Source organism: Rutilus rutilus (assembly GCF_951802725.1).
Source record: "Rutilus rutilus genome assembly, chromosome: 16".
NCBI lineage: Eukaryota > Metazoa > Chordata > Actinopteri > Cypriniformes > Leuciscidae > Rutilus > Rutilus rutilus.
In genome coordinates, this window is record NC_140224.1 from 34,681,579 (window position 1) to 34,689,490 (window position 7,912).

At 38.4% G+C, this 7,912-nt stretch overlaps 1 long non-coding RNA gene across 1 annotated transcript; it reads right to left on the reverse strand.

Moving 5' to 3' along the window:
- Nucleotides 1-7,266: 7,266 nt before the first annotated feature.
- LOC311306562 lies at nucleotides 7,267-7,669 on the reverse strand. The gene is made up of 3 exons (XR_014630182.1): nucleotides 7,627-7,669; nucleotides 7,463-7,494; nucleotides 7,267-7,362 (listed from the first exon to the last, which is right to left on the reverse strand). It is a non-coding gene; the product is annotated as an uncharacterized lncRNA (long non-coding RNA).
- Between the last annotated feature and the right edge of the window lie 243 nt (nucleotides 7,670-7,912).

Sequence of the window (7,912 nt, forward strand, 5' to 3'; positions counted from 1 at the left end):
GTGAAAACGGACATTTTAACATGGGGGTGTATGGACATTTGCTCCCTTTTGGGACCTGCCCCTAGCGGATTTTCGATGTATTGCAGTTTTTCGCACTTCCGGGTAGGCTTCATTTTTCAGATTAGAATGTTGCCGCTTGCTTTAAAGCTGCATTCAGTAACTTCGGGATTTCTACGCTGTATTCTCGCTTTTTGCTCGCAGGTTTCTCTCTAGAGCTCCCCCCACAGCTTCGGAATAGATATTTGACAACACTGTTGAAAAAACTCGTTGGCTATTCTCAGACACCAGAGGCTAGCAGATCAACGACATCAAAGCAGATGGGATATTCTTTAAAACGTCTTCTTCATTCGGGTTCGGACAGCGTGAGGGAGCGCAATAATGACGGCATTTTAGCAGATTTCTTTTGGCCGTAAAGCAATTGTTTACATCGCGAGACCTGATATCATGCGAGACTTCCTGACGCGGCGGCCGGCGGCCCGCCGCCCCAAAGTTGCAAGTGCGTATTTTCCGCTCACGGGCACCAGGGGGGTGCAAAACGACCACCATTCAACCCGAAATAAGTAATATAACCATTCCAATGACTCCGAAGCTGTTCAGTTAAGGTAAAAAATTTACTTAGTTCACCTTTAAGTCAGGAAAATTCACATTAAAAATAAAACAATTGGGATAAGTTACTTGTTTAAAAAAAAAAAAATACAATCACTTGTTTCAAATAAAAGACAATAATTGTGAATATTCTTAAAACACAAATACAACACTTTTGTGGTCGTCACAACAACATACCGGTAAACAAATCAAAAATATATTTTAATTAAAAAAAAATCTCTGAAAAAAAACATCTCTCCAAAAAATACATTAATACAAAATTATTACATCGAACAACAAACATAATCTTTAAAAAACTATTTAAATGTCACAACATACTGGTAAATAAATCAAAAATATATTTTTATATATATTATCCCAGTTCAAACCCATGCCCACTTTGCCCATAAATGTACCATGCAGGACCCATATATGTGTTCCCAGTTCAAACCCATGGCCACTTGGCCCATAAATGTACCATGCAGGACCCATATATGTGTTCTCAGTTCAAACCCATGGCCACTTGGCCCATAAAAATTCTATGCAGGACCCATATATGTGTTCCCAGATCAAACCCATGCCCACTCGGCCCATAAATAAACCATGCAGGACCCATATATGTGTTCCCAGTTCAAACCCATGCCCACTTGGCTCATAAAAATTATATGCAGGACCCATATATGCATTCCCAGTTCAAACCCATGCCCACTCGGCCCATAAATATGCCATTCAAGACCCATATATGTGTTCCCAGATCAAACCCATGCCCACTTGGCCCATAAACATGCCATTCAAGACCCATATATGTGTTCCCAGATCAAACCCATGCCCACTTGGCCCATAAATATGTCATGCAAGACCCATATATGTGTTCCCAGATCAAACCCATGCCCACTTGGCCCATAAATAAACCATGCAGGACCCATATATGTGTTCTCAGTTCAAACCCATGCCCACTTGGCCCATAAAAATTCTATGCAGGACCCATATGTGCATTCCCAGTTCAAACCCATGCCCACTTGGCCCATAAATATGCCATTCAAGACCCATATATGTGTTCCCAGATCAAAACCATGCCCACTTGGCCCATAAATATGTCATGCAAGACCCATATATGTGTACCCAGTTCAAACCCATGCCCACTTGGCCCATGCCTGTCCCTTATGGGGCCCATGTAATCAGCTCATATGGGCTTCCTATGTGGGACTCGTACTACAAAACCTACATGGGACCCGCTGATTTCACCCAGCCAAAGCCCATGCCCACACAGTACCCATGGAACCTGTAGTTAACCCATCTGGGCCCCACGTGTCATTGCTGGCTGGGCAGATGTCTGTCTATCTGTTCTCCAACAGACTGAGATTGCTTTGATCTCTTTCTTTGGTTCAAAAGGGCAAATATTGTTTCTGGAGAATGGTGTTGAACATCAAAGATCCAACTGGTGACTTTTTTTATGTGAATAAAGATTATCTGAGCCATTTTTTTTTTTTTTTTTTGCGAAAATTGGATGCATTTTCTAAGACTTAAATCATTTACAAAACCCCCCAAAATGTACAGAAAATCATGACCTCATTGTTTAGTGATTTTACAGCAGTGACATGACAGGACCAGCCTGTTAATCTAGAATCTCATCAAAGGTAAACGGGTGGTTTATGGATTGCATCACTTCTACATGCAAACTGAGTCTTAAATCATGCGTCACAGTATGAATGCAGTTAGTTTTCAATTTTCCATCATTACAAACAATACAAGCCACGACCATTGTGCCTAAAGCGAGGTGCTTCCCATGATGCTTTAGGGAAACTTTCACTTTAATAAACATGCATTTAAAGGGGCAGTCGTGACCTAATGTTTACAGAGTCAGACTGGATGCCCGAAGGTTGCGGATTTGATTCTCAATACCGGGAGGAAATGACTGAGATGACCTTGAGCAAGGCACCTGACCTCCAATCACTCCCAGGTGTGTGTGTCATGTGTGTTCGTTCACTACTCATTACTCTTAATGTGTGTGCACTCACTTGGATGAGTTAAATGCAGAGGACAAATTCTAGTATGGATAACCATACTTGTCCTTCACATGCCACTTTATAATGCCTTTGGAATTAATTTATTTGGTAATATAGTAGTGCCAATAACTTTACATCCCACTGTAAACCCTCAGCATCATGCGACACAGAATCAGTCCAAGTATAAAATCCTTAATTAGTTTTACTGGTATACTGTAACTTACCAATCATCATGTGATGATAAAACAAGTTTCCAGATATTCATCACACACACACACACACACGGTTCTAAAAAATGAACTAATCTCTATTTTTTAATTAAATTATTATAAATAAAATATATAACCAATGAATAATAACATATGTTACTAAAATGTATTTAAAAAATGTAAACATATTAAATTAATATATTTATAAAAACACCTTACATTTCCAGAGGGGTGAAGTAGTTCTTTATGCAACGATAAAAAAAACTATCCAAAAAGCTAATAGTTTAAGTTGTCATAAACAAAACAGTTTTAAGTTAATTTTTTTCCACAGACCATCGTTGTAGAATATTTGTTTTTATTAAGACTTTTAATAATTTATTGAATTTAATTTAAAACATATTTTATATATATATATATATATATATATATTTCTGTTGCCTCAAAATAGCAACGTGCCAACAATGCGCCAGAACACACCTCGTTTTCAGACACAAGCTTTTGACACTGTACCATGCTGACCTTCTTGCTCGCTTGGAGCAGTGTGCTGGCATAAAAGGTTGATGAATGGTTTAAATCACATCTCTCCAATAGAAGTTTTAAAGTTAACATTGAACATTGGTCTGAGGCTGCTCCTTTATCGTGTGGTGTTCCCCAGGGATCCATCTTAGCTGCTATTCCTTTTTCCATTATATATGCTCCCATCGGGTTCTATTTTTAGGAAGCATGGTCTGTCGGTCCATTGCTATGCAGATGACACTGCATTCTAATGGTCTGGAGCTAGCCTACTTATGACCAATTTGTCTGATGTGAAGGCCTGGCTGTCTTAAAATTTTCTTCTTAAAGGGTTAGTTCACCCAAAAATGAAAATTCTGTCAGTAATTACTCACCCTCATGTTGTTCCAACCATGTAAGTCTTTCGTTCATCTTCGGAACACAAATTAAGATATTTTTGATGAAATCTGACAGAATTTTGACTCCTCCATAGGCTTCCAGTGTGACCGAAACTCACCGGCCCAGAATAGTTATTAAAACATCGTTAAAATAGTCCAAGTAACTACAGTGGCACTACATTAAGTTTATCATGCGACGAGAATACTTTTTGTGCGCAAAAACAAACAAAAATAACGACTTTATTCCACTATTCATTTCCTTCTCTCTGGATGTCTAGTTGGTTTGCGTAGTGTGTTTGCGCTGCGCGTCTGTGTTGCACGTCATCACGCAACACACACATGACCGGCGTCGACCAATAGTGAGCCTACGTGATGACGTGTAACACAGACGCGCTGCGCAAAAACACTACGCAAACCAACTAGACATCCAGAGAGAAGGAAATGAATAGTGGAATAAAGTCGTTATTTTTGTTTGTTTTTGCGCACAAAAAGTATTCTCGTCGCTTGATATACTTAAGATTGAGCCACTGTAGTCACTTGGACTATATTAACGATCTCTTTAATAACTTTTCTGGGCCAGCAAGTTTCGGTCACACTGGAAGCCTATGGAGGAGTGAGACATGGCTCAGATTTCATCAAAAATATCTTAATTTGTGTTCCGAAGATGAACGAAGGTCTTACGCGGTTGGAACAACATGAGGGTGAGTAATTACTGACAGAATTTTAATTTTTGGGTGAACTAACCCTTTAAGTTTAATGAGTGAAATAATTGTGTTTGGTCTGTCAGATTCTCTTTGTACACCAAAAATAAATCTCAGGAGTTAACCTCTCCTTGGATAGGGGCTGTTTTTGATGATAGGTTGAAAGACATAAATACAGTGGTCAGATCATGCTTCTTTCAGCTTTGACTACTAGCAAAAGTAAAACCTATTCTGTCGATATCTTTTTTTTTTTGTGTGGAAAAAAGTAATTCATGCTTTTATTCCATCTAGATTATACATACATATATATATATATATATATATACAGTATATATATATATATATATATATATATATATATATATATATATATATATATATATATATGTATGTATCACTGCATGAAAAGAAGTGTATCCGGACCAGTATACTCCTGTATACACTGCTGAAATTCGGAAGAATCCAGGAGTATACTGGCCGGATAGCTCAAATTCCATGGGTCTGTATATATCCGTATACATCCAAAATAATACCAAATCGGATGTATGTTGTGGACGTATACTTCCGTGCTACAGCCATTTGTTTCCATGGCAAGTAATCCCATCAAAGTTTTTTTCAAGAGAACATTTTCACACCTTTGTGCACCTTTTGGCCTTCCCCCCTATTGGTCCTTTTCTTTTAAAACCACTCCCATTAACCAGACCACTATTGGAGGACAGGACACATTGAAAACCCAGGAAAGTGATTTGATTGGTTACTTTTAGAACATAGCCCACCCTAGGCCTTATCGCACAGTGATTTGATTGGTTATAGGCCAGCTATGCAGATATTGCTCAGTATACACTAAACCCCCCTTCCCCCAATTTTAATACATTCAAATATAATTTTTAAAAACTCACACAAAGAACAATGAAAAAGTCTGACATTTTTATTAAGGTAAATAAAACATTCCAAAGAGCATTATAAACAAGCATTAAAAAGGAATGGGGGAACAAAAATATTTGAAGGCATGAAAATGTAAAGGAACAAAAACAAATATAACATGAACATTCCAAAGAACATTATAAACATACATTAAAATGAATGGGGAAAAAGAAATGTGAACAAAGGTGTAAAGGAATAAAATACAAAACGTGGAGATAAGCAATATGCACATCAAAAAGGAACAAATATACAAAGTATACAATATAAAACGAGATCAATAAATATGAAATATAGAAATAATTAAATTATTAAAGTATTTGTGTGGGTTGTTCTCTGAATTATGGAGGCGCCTTACAGATTCCTGTAAAGTTTGAAATTAAAAAGCGTTTAAATGGATTCACAATCTGCAAGAACCACAAAACTGAATTTTCAGTTTGAATAAGTTGGCCATCACAGTAAACATAAGAGACAAAACATATCAGTTCATAAATCTTTAAGATGTCACGCAGCGCCTCTGATATCTTCCCGGTTCGTGCCGCCTTCTGCCTATACAAGGCCACCAGTGCAGGTGTATGTTGGTCAAGCACAGCATAGAACTGGTTCCGTATGTTGACGTTTGTGATGCGTTGGAACTTAGCACAAAGCTACAAAACCAAAACCAAACAAAAATAATTAAATAAAAAGACTAATACTCGATTTGCAACAGAAAACACATTTGTGATGCAACATGTTCAGTTAAAGGGACACTTCACCCATTTGCATTAAGCTTTGCATTGTTAGAAACCCAGTCATACTATTGAATGGTCGTGCAACACTCTCTCATTTTCCCCTGAGACGGGAGAAATCCGTTATTTACCTCTTACACTTCCTCCTACAATGACGCAAAAATCGTCATTTTGAGTCATTGTAGGAGGAAGTGTAAGAGGGGGGGATTTCTGTTAAGACTACAGACACTCGTTCCTCATCTTTCCCAGGGGGCGGGACCCGCTCACGCTACAGACCTATTACAGATCAGTGGGTGGGACTTTACTCTCTGAAACTGAAATCTTGTTTGAAGCTAAGCTAACAGGCGCCGTGGAGACAGATGTAAAGTTATGACAATAGCGGAGTAGAGTGCTCAATATGATATAGACTAGAGGAAGAGGATTTCGGAAGTCTGATGCTTGAATCAGGTGTTTGTGGCTACCTTTACAAGCCGCATTATAGCGAAGAGCCGCCGAGGCAGAAGACCTGCCTGCCGCGGACGAGGAGCCCGGACTGGCTCGAGTTAGGGCGGACTGGTGGCGCCGGTGATCTATGCAACTACGAACCGCTACGAACACAGAGATAGAGACCGTCTGTGGCAAAGAATTTCAACGATGACAATTTCTCCTGGACGAAATCTCTGAATCAGACGAGGACACGGACGTTTGTGTTGAGAACTATCCTAGTTTCGCACCGCATATGTTCTGACTGAACATCCAGGTACCATGCAATAATTCACCTTTTCGAAAGAAATACAAACGAGGAGTAATGCACTAATGAGTTCGCCAACTAACTAGACATTTTGTGTGAATGTGAAATGAATTTCAAGCTCTGGTGGTAGCTAGACTTGTAGACGGAAGAGTGATTTCTCTTATAGGCAGATATGCGCTTTCTGGATTAGTGGGAGTGGCTTGCGGAGCTGTGCAATGTGGTGCATTGTGGGAGTTGTTGTCTTTCATACAAATGCGTCCTGAAGTTATTTTTTGTCTTTTCTCGGTCACAAAGGCACCAAATTCAAAATTTCTTTTACATTTCGACTACATATATGACCCACTTTAAATAAAAAACAATGTTCAAATGGGTGAAATGCCCCTTTAAAATACATTGTTGAGCAACATGGTCTCATGCAAAGTGATAGTTCTTACACACAGTGAATAGTGGCATTTGCTGTTCCATTTGAATGTGATACATATTAAAAAATTGGCATAGAAATATGTGTGAAGAGTGGCAGAAAAGAGAAGTGAGTCTGTTTTACCTGTGATTCAATCCGAAGAGCCGGCCATTTCCCCAAGAAGTCCTTCACCTGCACAGATAAAACAATCAATATGAAACCAGTCAAATTATGCAATCAACCTCTTTAATGAAAAATTAATGATACAAAATTTCAAGTTAATGTAACTTACCGATAAAGTTGCTCTCTGGTGACAATGTAGGTCTGCACATGCACACAAAAACAGACAGCAAAATATTTAATTTTTAAGAGACTTTTGATTGATGCTAATGAATTAGGCTCCAAATAAAAGAAATGGTGAAAAATAGTTACAGCCTAAATTAACATTTGAGTCACCTTGATTTTGGGGGATGCTCACTGCACTCCTTCCACTTAAACCTATAATGAAAAGACGTTTGTAAAGGTTTAATAAAATCTTGCATAGTTCATTCGGTAACTATTATGTCCATAACCTTAACTTTGTTTGAGTAAAAGTTAACGTAACTGCTAACGTTAGCCACTAGCTTGCATGTAGGAATAACACATCACATTGAACTTACCAGAGCAGGGAGCTTAACACAAACAGCAGCAACACACTCAAAAACAGAAGGACTATCGATTGCTGAAAAGAGTTATTGACTAA